Source organism: Myxocyprinus asiaticus, chromosome 43 (assembly GCF_019703515.2).
Source record: "Myxocyprinus asiaticus isolate MX2 ecotype Aquarium Trade chromosome 43, UBuf_Myxa_2, whole genome shotgun sequence".
NCBI classification, from domain to species: Eukaryota; Metazoa; Chordata; class Actinopteri; order Cypriniformes; family Catostomidae; genus Myxocyprinus; species Myxocyprinus asiaticus.
The window spans coordinates 325,073-338,515 of record NC_059386.1 but is presented as its reverse complement, the minus strand read 5'-3'; the positions used below and the strand labels follow the sequence as shown (position 1 = coordinate 338,515).

Here is a 13,443-nt window from a genome sequence, read left to right as displayed (position 1 = left end):
AGAATTTCTGGATCTCGACACACCACCAAAAAACATGGGCCATGTCTCCATCCTCCGATTGGCATCTCCAGCAGGTGGGTGTGTCTTTAAGACCAAGCCTATACAGTCTAGAGGGGGTCCAATAAAATCTATGCAAAATTTTGAATTGTATAAGACGCACCCTTGCATCACTAGATGCAGACTTAACGTTTTTAAGAATCTTAGCCCACACTCCTTCCTCCAATGCCAAGTTGAAATCTTTCTCCCATACTCTCTTGAGAGAAGTTAAGGCTCCGTCCCCCATACTCTGAATTATCAGGGAGTAGTACACTGATGCCTCATGACCTTTTCCAAAAGCCGCAATCACCTCTCCCAAAGCATCTGCCTCCTTAGGGGGATGTGTGCTACTCCCAAAAATAGTGCAAAGCAGGTGGCGCAGTTGTAAATACCTATAAAACTGAGGTCTGGGGATCCCAAAATGTTGGACCAAGTTTTCAAATGATCTCAACACACCACCTTCATATAGGTCACAGAGTGTAGCAACCCCCCTCACAATCCATTCCGCCAGCAGAAAGGAGACTTGCCAATACATAGTCTTGGGTTCTGCCATATGCTCGAGGCAGCATTTAAATAAGTGTCCAGTTTAAACAATCTGGACACTTTAGTCCATACCGAGTGTAAATGCGAAATAACAGGGTGTAACTTAACTTTTCCGATTAGTTTGATAGAGATGCTTTGTAATGGCGAAATAGTGGCAAGAACTGCCTGTTCAATAACAAACAGGGAAGGGCTCTCTCAGGTGGAAGTGACCAATGAGCCAAATGTCTGAGACTGAACGCATAGTAATAAAACAAAATCTTGGGTAGGCCTAGCCCTCCTTTGTCTATCGGCCTATGTAACTTATTAAAATGCAATCTGGGACGTTTACCATTCCAAATGAAGGTCTTTGCCATGCTATCAAGTTCCTTGAAATAAAAGAGGGGGACATCTACAGGGAGAGATTGTAGCAGGTAGTTAAATTTTGGAATACAATTAATTTTAATAACATTAACCTTCCCAATCATCGATAAATGTAATGAAGCCCACCTGCCCACATCGCTCGGAAACCTTTTTACTAAAGGGTCAAAATTAACACTAACTAAATCAGACAAATTTGCTGGGAATAAAATCCCCAAACACTTAATGCCCTGTTTGGGCCACTGGAAGGCACCCGGCTGAAAAGCCGTTACTGGGCAGTATGCTGTCAAAGCCAAAGCTTCGGATTTAGTCCAATTGATTTTGTATCCTGAGAACTTGGAAAAGGAATTAATAATTCTGTGGAGGCAAGGCAAAGATCTAGTAGGTTCAGAGACAAATAATAAAATATCATCTGCATAAAGCAGAAGCTTATGCGGCATACCTCCCGCCACCACGCCTGGAAAATCATCCACTTTTCTTATCGCCGCGGCTAATGGTTTCAGGGCAAGACAGAACAATAATGGGGAAAGAGGGCAACCCTGCCGAGTGCCCTTTTTCAAAGTAAAATAATCTGAGATTAATCCATTTGTTTGTACTGCTGCTATAGGATGTCTATAAAGTAACTTAATCCAACCAATAAATGTACTCCTGAACCCGTACATTTCCAAAATCTTAAAAAGATAATCCCATTCTACCATATCAAATGCCTTTTCGGCATCAAGTGAGATGGCAGTGATTGGAGATTGATCATTCGCCACTGACCACATGATATTGATGAGACGCCTGATGTTATCAGAAGAGCTGCGGCCTCGAATAAACCCCACCTGATCTATATGTATAAGTGATGTCATAACTTTACTTAATCGATTAGCCAAAATGTTTGACAATATTTTTACATCTAGTTGGATCAAGGAAATTGGACGGTAACTTTTACACTCGCTTGGATCTTTGTCCTTTTTAAGAATCAGACTGATCCGGGCTTGTGTCATGGTTGGAGGAAGCTTTCCATTCTTTAATGATTCAGTATAAACTTCTAACAAAAGTGGAGCCAGTTCTGTAGCATAGGATCTAAAAAATTCTGTGGTAAAACCATCTGGCCTGGGAGCCTTGCTAGTAGGTAAAGCTTTAATTACCTCGTCAAGCTCCTCCAAGGTTATCTGAGAATCAAGAGAGTTTTTTTGCTCAGTCATCAGTTTAGGAAGATCTAATGGTTCCACAAAGTTTCTAATACCTTCATCAGTAGACGAAGATGTGGAACTATAAAGATCAATATAGAACTCTTTAAAGGCATTATTAATATCAATGGCTGAGGTAAATATTTCACCACCAGCAGATTTCACTGAGGGAATGGTAGAAAAAGACTCTCTCTGCTTTATATATCTAGCCAAAAGCTTCCCTGCTTTGTCACCCGACTCAAAGTATGACTGTCTTGCCCTGAATAAGCAAAACTCCACTTTCCTCGACAAAATAGTATTATATCTATATTTCAATCGGGTTAATTATCTGAGGCCATCAGATGACATTCGGCGCTTCAGCTCTGCCTCGGCACTTTTAATATTTCCTTCCAACTCCACGAGTTCTCATGCTTTGGATTTTTTGATGAATGAGGCATACTGTATGATCCGGCCCCTAAGAACTGCTTTAAGTGCCTCCCAAGCCACGCCCACAGAGGATACTGAGGACCAGTTGGTCTCCATGTAAACATTGATTTCAGTCTTCAACATTTGTTGGAAATCAGGATTTTGCAGAAGGGATACATTAAGGCGCCAACTATATGATTTCTTTTTCTCTATATGTGGCATCACCTCTAAACTCACCAAGGCGTGATCTGAGACTAAAATGTTTCCAATTGAGCAATCAACAACAGATGAAATTAGGGATTTGGATATAAAAAAAAAAAATCTATTCTAGAATAAATCTTATGGACTGATGAAAAAAATGTATAGTCCCTACCAGATGGGTTCAAAAGTCTCCAAATATCCAAAAGACCAAGATTTTTACACATCCTGTGAAGAATCAGTGTTGCTCTAGGGGGCTTACACACTTTTGCTTCACTATGATCAAGGACTGAATCCATCAAAAGACTGAAGTCTCCTCCCAATATTATATCATGAGGGGTGCCAGCAGTTTGCAACATCCCTTCAAGATCTATAAAAAAGCCCTGATCATCAGCGTTAGGTGCGTAAATATTAGCCAAAATCAACCTTTGCCCCTGAATTTCAGCCAAAACAACAATTACTCTTCCCAATTTATCTCTAATCTGTTTGAGACATTTGAATTGTAAATCTTTATTAATCAATATAATGACTCCCTTGCTCTTACTTGTGCCAGCACTAAAGAAAGCATGTCCACCCCATATCTTCCCAAATTTTTCAGCTTCCTGCGGGGAGAGATGTGTTTCTTGAAGAAACACTACATCATATTTCTTACGTTTAAGAAAATAAATAACCTTCCTTCTTTTTATGGGGTGCCCCAACCCATTCACATTCCATGTGGAGAGAGATAGTACACTCATATTAACAACTGACATATTGATATAATAAAAAACATAAATTGTGTGCCAAAAACAAAATTATGAAGACCACATTCCCCATTAGTGAAACAATCAACCCCCGAACATCCCCCCAAATAAAACAAACAGAAAAAAGAAAAACGTGCACATTAACCCTGCACACGACAGCGCCAACCGGCGACAATCCCTCTAAACTCAGAGTCCATGAATGCCCTCGAGGCCCCACGACAACTTTGCCATCGGATTGCTCAATTTAATTACATAACAGAAAATACTTTGTGAAATAAACCCAGTCAATAGGAAGAATGAACACAAAGATGATGTAGATTCATTCACAGAACTGTCTCAAAGGTGTGATCTTCCACAAAACAAATTTCAGCTGATATAAAACCATTCAGATTCCTCGGACAGACAAATGAATGTTCAGTGAGCCGGCTGTTATGAGTTCAACGGATGACGTAATCATTCCAATGTCTCGTAAAAAAAAAAAAAAAAAAAAACTCAACAAAACAAACCACAGCCAGCAGGAGGAATAAGCACGAAGAACGAACAGATTAATCCACAGCTGTTCCAAAGGAATGTTATTCAACAGAACAAGCTCCAGTCGCTAGGCGGAACCAGTACAAAAAGAAACAAAACTGGCATCCCGGTTCCCCCGGATGATCGAGTCAATTCACTCAGAGGCTGCATAAAAGTATATACCATGACTTACACCATCCGTCAGCTTTATAAAAGACATCCTTTGTGTGAGCATGTAGATATTTTGTGGTCATCCATAATGTCCACTCTCAATCTGTCTGGGAACTTCAATGCAAAAGTTTCTTTAAGGAAAGTGTTATTCACAAAACATGCTCCAGCCGCACGGCGGAGCCAACGCAAAAAACCTAAAATGTCACCCAGCTTCCTCAAGAGTAAGAACAGCGAGTCAGGCCCACTTACATGAGAAACATCCAATGGTTTACTCAGTCATTGATTCTATAAAAGACAATGCCAGATTTGGACATGTAAATACTTTGTGACCAACCTTCGTTTCTATTCTCAGTTTTGCTGGAAACATCAGAGAAAACGAGATCTTTTTCTGATGTAAGAGTTTCTTGCATTCCTTGAACTGATCGCGTTTCTCTCTTGTCGAACTCGCAAAGTCCGGGAACAAGAAAATATTATGGTTCTTCCAAGAAAGCCTCCCTTCCCTTCCTCGCCTGGTGCAACACAAGAGCTTTATCGGATGATCTCAGAAATCTGGCCAGAATCGATCTGGGCCTGTCTCCCTCAGCAGATCAGTGAGCTGGATTCCTTCTCCCGCCGCACCATCCAAATCGAGTCCCTGGTCTGTAGGCCTGTCGGGCTTTCATCCTGAACACGTAAGTGTCTTTTAATGTCTCCAGATCCCAAGGATTTTGACTTCTTTGCCATGTTTTGCAACAAAGGGCAAATATGTAACTGGGTGTATCAAATTTCACCAGATTATAACATGAGAATAATCGAAAATTCAGCAAAGTGCGCAGAGCTTGTCCCTCACACGTCCGCTCCTTGCATGGCGTCCAGAGATCTAATGTTTAGTATCCCTACCGTTTATATGATGTTTAACTTCAATGTTTGTTTTTTCCAGGTTTGACCGTAATCAAATTTTTTCTAAATGATTTAGTGAGGGGGTTGTGTTTGGTAGTTCGGGGAACAGACACAGTCTCTATATGATATCTAGGTGATGCAGTCTCTATGTTTTGTAGTTTATGTGACCTGTGTGATGTCTCAAGGCAACTAGCAGATATTCGGATTAACCAGTTTGTCTGCTTACTGACCTGAGCCCCAATTAGTCCAATACTATCACGATTAAGACTATGAGCCAAATTACTAGAGAGGAGATCAGCACCTTCCCTTGAGGGATGGAGTCTGTCTCTCTTTAGCAGGTCAGGTCTACCCCAAAAACTCTTCCAATTTTCTAAAAATCCTAGGCTATTCTCCAGACACCGCTCAGACATCCAGCCATTCAGTGACACTAATCTACTATAAACCTCATCACCATGGCGAGCAGGGATCTTTAACATTATATTTAGTGATCTCCAACTGGCAAAGCCGGACATCGTTAGTGCCAACATGAAAAACAATATTAGAAAATGTATGTATAGCATTAGCTAGCACTTGTAAATTTGATCTGATGACATACACTCGAGCCCCAGAAATGCATTTATCAGTGGTGGCTGGAGTCTCTATTTCCACGTTCCTTACAATAGAATCACCAATTATTAAGGCTCTTTCAACATGATTCTCAGTGGGTGCATCACTGAGTGGGGAGAATCGATTGGAAACCCTTACAGGAACGGGAGAGTGGTGTCACTTTGCTGAGCGAGTATGCCACCAAGATGTCACCCAAACGCTGTGCTGCAGGGGCTCTAGAGCTGGAAACAAAGTGTGTGTTGCTCGCTGTACTACCCGCATCCGAAACAGTATCTACTGGCTTCTCTTTCTCACTGACCTCTGCTAGTGTTCGGATGTGTGTCTGTAACTCATTAACCTTCTCCGTCAGCCTGACTAATTCTTTACATTTATCACATGTGAATCCCTCACTGCTGACAGAAGAAGCTATAGTAAATATGTGGCGTGCATTGCAGGAAGAAATAACATGAGCGGATGCCATGACTTACCGCAATTGTTTGTTGTTGTTGTTGTTGTTGTAATGGTTGTTCTTGAGCGGCGAGGGTTTGAGATAGATGTGGTTCCCTATCAGCAGATGTTTGAGATTGATGCAATAATCCGTGTAAAACACAGTGGAGAAAATTAATGCATGCAGTCGAGATGCGATATGTAGACAAGTTGGAAAAGAAAAAGAGAGAAAACGGGTGCGCGCGGTAAAACACACGCAGTTGAAACAGTAGAAAAGCGGAAAAACTCGAAGCATGCAGTAAAATGGCAAAGAATAAAATGATGAACATATAAGAATAAGCAATGCTAAGCAGGCTAGCAAGCTACAAACACTCATGCAGCATGCTGGCAGCAACCGGAACAGGAAGTCAATAGGAACTGTGTATCACCATTGACTAGCTCAGTAATTGGAGTCACTATCAAATTACAAATGTCCATGAATTTGCGATTTAACTGCATTTCCACAGGAACCGTTTTGCTAGTGATTTGCCAACTAGTGCCTGACCGAAATATCGGTCGGCTGATATTATTGGCCGATATTAGCCTTTCAACGATATATCGGTATCGGTGTATATGTTTACCGATATGCGCAGATATGAAAACTTATTTTTAGAACATATAATGCAGAAAACAATGCTTTAGAATTGGTGTCATTACGTAGTTTGTCCAGCAGAGCACACTCTGACTCCATTGTTTACAGAGCTGACTCTGAACTGACGGTGGCTCTGCAGACAGGTCAGAGTTAAACGGTGCAGATTTGAGCGGTCTCTTCTCAGTAAGCTGCTAACTAGTTTGTGAAATACATATTGGAAAGTTAATAAACAATGACCCCATCATTTTCCCTCTTCAATATAACTAATATAACGTTAACCCTGTCCCTGACAACCATGTCACTCATGTCTGTTTGCTGTTAGCCAGCTATAGCTTGTCAGTGCAGTCAGTAATGCAGCAGATTGAAAGGTAAACATCAGAGCATCTTTTTGCAGCTCAGCAGACAACGATGCAGTGGTGGATTGTGTCTGTTGAGTGTTGATTTCATGCAATGTTGTTACCTAGTTGGTGAAACGCAATGCTGGAAAGTAAATGAAGTCCATCTTTTACTCTCCATGACAACGAGCTTATAGCTAACTAGCTAACCACGTAGCTACTTTCATTGTTGTCAGCTGAGTGGAAGCTAATGTGTAAACATGTATTCACTAAACTGTTTTGTTCAGGATTCACAGTTTGGTGCCCCCTTTAACCGAACAATTCCAGTCATTGCATTTATAAAATGTAAAATTTAATAGTCTGGTTTTCTACTGTTGGAAGTTTTCCCTGAACTAGCATAGCAGAATAAGGTGTAACACTGCTGCCGCTGTTTTTCTCTTGTCTCGGCAGGTGTAAATGCTTCTTGTTTTACAACCTGACAATAATTGACTGGCAGTATTAATATAGTCAGCATTTGACTGATACTAAACAGAACTGATGTTTATTTAGTTATTTATTTTATTTTTATTTATTCTTTATTTTAATGGTCCGCAACTGACTGATACTAAACATACTGTACTGATGTTTATTTAGCTATGTATTTTAATTTTATTTATTCTTTATTTTAATGGTCAGCAACTGACTGATACTAAACTGTACTGATGTTTATTTAGCTATGTATTTTATATGGATTTATTCTTTATTTTAATGGTCAGCAACTGACTGATACTGAACATACAGTACTGATGTTTAAGCTATTTATTGTATTTTTATTTATTCTTTATTTTCTCAGTGTTCATTTCTATAATTTGTTGACAATGTATAATAATAATGTCAAATATTCTTTGATAAAAATATTTAAGAAAGCAGCCTTCTGAGTACCTTTGCATAGTAATATCGGTGTACAATCCACATAGAAAAGGTCTGTTTTCATTCCAGCTCAAAAATAACTATCTGCCACCATATCGGTAATCTGAGAATTTTCCCCCTCTAAAATTGGTATTGGCCTCAAAAATCCCATATCGGTCTGGTTCTACTACCATCATTAAAAAAATATATTTTTTGCATAATAAAAAATAAGTAACAAAATGTATATCTCCAGAGCAACAAGACATTGTCCATTAAACAAATTCTAAATGTTTCTTAGCTTGACATTTAGAACCGGCAATCTGGACTAAACATCACCACATTATGCAGGCCAAATTGTTTTATTTTGTTAAGTTTACCCATGGATGGAAAATGCTAATAAAGTCCTGTAGTTCTATCACCTTTGTAACAGCTAGAATAATCCATTTGAAAGCAAAGATTAACACAAAGTTAGGCCTAAATAAAAATTAAAACTTTACTGAAAATAGTACTGTGGGGGGCAGTGCTGTGAAAATCATGAATATTAATTATGTTACCATAATATGGTAATTTCAGTTTTACATCTGCCACTGTCTGTCTTGGGATTTTATTAGTCAGTAGATGAATACATACTTTGATTAAGAACATGACTGATAGACTACATTATCTTGAGATGCAGCAGCTTTGACGGAGATCCGCTTATGAGTTGTGAGGCCTGCGTTGTCATCGACTGACAAGAATCATAGGGACTACAGATGTAGCCGAAGGAGCATTGCGTTGCCCCCGCTGGTCCTCATACCCCGCATTGCATGGCTTCTCCTGCTGGTGTCTCACATCGTGTCTCCATAGCCCCAATCTTGCACACCCTCATGCTGGGGTCGCAGGCATCTCACAGACTGAGTAATGACTGCCTGGATTGTTCTGCCTGCCTGTCTGCCTTCTCCATCACGGGGCTATGGATCGTATATGCCATGGCAGTAATGAACCACCATGTCTGTCCTGTTGAGAACTGGTCATACAACTTGACATGTACAGAGGAAATGGCTAAGAGGGGCTTCCCAATGACCTGCTGCACGCTCCAAGACATCGCCCTCATCAGTAAATGTGATTGCTATCCACCAGAGAGCTGTCTCTTCAGTTTAATAGACAATGCTGGGGCCTTTATGGTGGTTATGGTGTGCATGCTGCGTTATGCTCAAGTGATTGAACACAGTCATTACTGTTGGACCAACACGAGGGCTTTGGTGTCCGGCTGCATTAACGCCCTGGGTCTGGTCATGGTGGGCAACTTTCAGGTCGATCACACTAAAATGCTTCATTATGTGGGAGCTGGTGTTGTGTTCCCTGCCGGCTTGCTCTTTGTGTGTCTGCAGTGCATTTTGACGTAACGCATAGTGGAGACAGCGTTGGACCACTGGATGGCTCATGTGCGTGTAGCTCTCTCAGCTGGAGCTCTGGTCTCGCTTGTCCTCAGTGGTATCTTCTTCGTCCACGAGAGCTTTATGTTGCAGCATGCTGCAGCCATCTGTGAATGGGTCTTTACAGTGCTGGTTCTGGACTACTACGGCAGCTTCACCTATGAGTTTGGCACTGTCAACTGTGACACCATGATGGCAGTCTTAATAAAGTGCAATCAACATCACCATCCAGGCTCAGTGGTCATCATTGGGGGTATCAGCAAAGGTGTTGCTATGGGATGTGGTGCCTGCAGCCTTAAGTCTCTCAGGGGTAGCAGCACCTCCACACATCTCAACTGTACACCAGAGAGCATCGCCATGTTTTAAGGGTTAATCAATACAGTATTCTCTCAGACCTCAGTGTATAGTCTCATAGTATATTTTCACATTCACATCACAGATTTGTGAAGAACTGGTACAAGCAATACAGAATTACTTTGCAAGGTACAGCAAGTTTGCAGACTTGTTGATTATAATCTAAAAGTAATGGTCAGTCGGCCATATCTAAGGAATTTTGCATGATATTTTACATTCATGTTTAAGACAAATTTCTGCAAATGAATCCTTCAAATGATTCATGGGGCCTCTGATGAAAATGTATTCATTTACTCTGTTGAAACTGCAATAACTCCTCTCTAAAGGTGAGTTCACACTGACAGTGATTAAAGGAATAGAAAGGATTGAAGTAATAGAAATGTTCACACCAGAACTTTGCAACCTAGTCTCATAGAATAAATGTGTCTATAACTACTGTGACAAGGAGGAGGGTGGGGCCGGGCCGTGACTACGCATGCCCGGCCCCCAATCGGGCTAATCAGCCAAGGAGGCGGGAACCGGCTGAACAATTAAAGTAATATTTAAATAGGAACTTGAACAAAAAGACACAAAAACATAAACGCACACATGGCAGCTGCATGTGGCTCCCTCTCTCCCGAACTGCCGCATTCCGCTGCACTTATCCCTCTCCTCGGCTGATTAGCCCGATTGGGGGCCAGGTGTGCATAGTCACGGCCCGGCCCCACCTTCCTCCTCGTCACAACTACATTTTTGCAAGCTGACTTTTATGTGCCGAGTTCTACGTTTCGTCACAGTTTCCTGGTGAAATTAACACTGGAAGCACAACAATTTCACACAAATAACAGGTAGTATGGCTGTTAATGACTTTATTAACACTTATTTTTCACACTATTACTCACACCCTGCTATGTTATTAATATCAAAACACTTTTACTCTTGTTTTAAGTCACTACTTCAATAAACATTTTCCAACAAATTAATCAATATCAGTCACAAACAGTGTAAAGACTTTACAAAAACAGAATGTTTAGATGGCAGATTTTTTGATAAACATGCAAAATGGAAACTTTTGACTTTCTGTTATGAACCATTCATCTGCACGTTTCCTTTTTTTCTTTTGTGAAATAAAATGCACCTGAATTGGTGGCAGCTTGTGGCCACACCCCTGTAGCTTGAGACAGATTTATTAACCCTTCACATTCGCAGCTCGTGTAAGTCTGAACTATGTTTATTGTTCTCAGCTTTATATAGCATTATTGTATCACCATATCTTGTCTGCCTAATAATATAAGTATTTGGGAACAACAGTATGCCGACTTTGTTCAATTTCTGATTGTTATTTTTGTTTGAATAACTGGAACAGGTGTTTGCGCACCAAATATGCCAATCATAACACAGTTGGCGCGAGGCACACTTACACGCACACAAAAGAGCTTTTTCCCTCTTTCCATATTGTGTCCACTCTCTCTAGACGCCATTCGCCCTCTGGTCTTGAAGCCGATATTTTCTGATCCCCAAAAGGGATGGCAGGCTACGGCCCATTTTTATGATCTTGAGACACTTGAACCGGACATTGGCGAAGTCTCCGTTCAAGATGGTTACTCGGAGACATTCTGTCTCACATCTGTCCTTTGGATTGGTTCGTTTCAATACACCTGAAAGATGCTTACTTTCGTGTGCATATGGATCCTCGTCACAGGCCATTCTGAGTATGGTCGTGGTCAGGCAAAAGGAGAATTTCCACTGTTCTTGTGCTATATTGAGCACTACACTGCCCTCCAGAGCCAAATCGCAGAAACTCCAGCAGTTCAGCTGTGTATGTAATCAGTGTTGGGTGAGTTCAAGTAATTTAATGCAAATTACCAAGGACTACTCTAAAACTGTAATCAGATCACTTCACCGATTACTAAATAGGAAACTTAATCACATTACCAATTCCTTTTACGTTATTTTCTAAAATGCTTTTCACAGAAAAGCTTTTGTTTTCCCACTCATCAAATTCAAAATGATGTCTATTTTCCTTGTTCACAGATATACATATTAATATAATTCATGTTTTAAATGTATTCTATGTGTAACCTAGTAATTCACTTAATTGAAAGTCAATTGTAATCTGATTATAAAACTTTGAACTATAATGTGCATCACTATTTGTACTTGAAGTAATGGGATTACGGTAATTAATTACTTTGTAATTAGATTACATTGAATGCTATATGACATATGAGGTGAGAAGTCAAAGAGATCTTCTGATGTAATAGATGGATAGATGAACGTTTTCAGTATTGCAGCGATCGATTTTCTTTTTTTTTCCTCACACACTTCCAGCTCATTCAGATCCAGACATCTTTCTGTCCTTGTGCAATGATCAATTACATTTAAACTAACCAACACACTTCCTCAACAATCAACTCTTTATGACACATCCACAGTAGTATAATTTATTTTTAGTGCATTCATTTTGCTATGTTTATACCTGTCATTCACATTAGAACAGTGTTTTCCTACACCCAAAAACAGAGCATTTCAAAATCACTCTATTACTGCACTTTGGAAACTGATATTAAGAAACAAAAAAAAAAAAGTTTTTTTTTTTAAATAAAATGTTTTAGTGCAAATGTTGTTTTCAAACTCTATGGCAAATTCAGTAAATTAATTTTTCTGTGGACCCATCTGAAAACCCCTGCCCTAAGACTCACTTTCATGGAATAATACATATTCCTGATCATCTCCAGATGATCTTTAAAGTGCACTTCTTACCTTCCTAAAAACAATTGGTGTTGATGTATTGCATCATGTTGTTCTCAAGTCTAGGCAAGCTAATGTGAAAGACATTCAAAGAGACATACAAGCCCAAATGATTGATTGCATCCTCATGTACAAACTTAGAAATACCCATCGCATTTTATATGATATTATTACAACAGTTTAACCCTTAGTGAATGTTTAAAACTATTTTATTTTTTAAAAGTCTGAGTAAATAATTTTTCATGTTACAATCAAATATCTCAAACAATAGTCATCATTTATCAACAGCTTTCCAAATATCCAAACAAAAAGATTTCAACTGAACAACATGTAAACCAGCCAAAACTCACTGTAAAAAAATCTGTACACGCTTCAACAGAACCTTTACGCTTGCTTTTTATCACTTTTCAAGTGCTATACATTAAGTCTAGGACAAAATCAAACATCCCCAATGATTCAGAACTAGTTCATGACGAATGAGATTTCAAGCTGTTTTAGGGCTTTCACTGGATATGTAGATGCAGTTCAGAACACCTGCAGGTCCTGGTTGTCATCCAGCAGGCCGTCAGCCGTCTCCTCCAGTGACCCCTGCTCTTCTTCAGTGTCAGTAGCAAACATTTCTCGTGACACGTTGTCGTCTTCATGCAGATTGAGCTTGCTGATCGCCTGCTTCATCTTCTTTGCTACGATTCACTTGCGTCGCTTCTTAACTGCCTTTTTGTGGCTATATTCTTTCTGGTTCTCCTCTTAAAACATTGTTTTCTTTTTTTGTAATTCAATTTTATATTATTAAATCATACAATAATAAAGAAATGCAAAACATATATATATATATAAAAATCAACATTTAGACCACACAACCGCCCCTCCCCCCCCCCCCCCCCAAAAAAAACAACCCTGTGGTCAAACATAAATATATAGAAAAAACAAACAAACAGACACACACACACACACACATATATATATATATATATTTTAGGGATGTGCGCTATGACTAATTTGACTGTCATTTAAACGGAAGTTTTGTAACCGACTAGTTGA

The 13,443-nt window shown here is 39.8% G+C and overlaps 1 pseudogene; it reads left to right on the top strand.

Annotated features, from left to right (window-relative positions):
* Positions 1-8,594: 8,594 nt before the first annotated feature.
* LOC127433191 (transmembrane protein 150A-like) lies at positions 8,595-9,684 on the top strand (annotated as a pseudogene).
* The last annotated feature ends 3,759 nt before the right edge of the window (positions 9,685-13,443 follow it).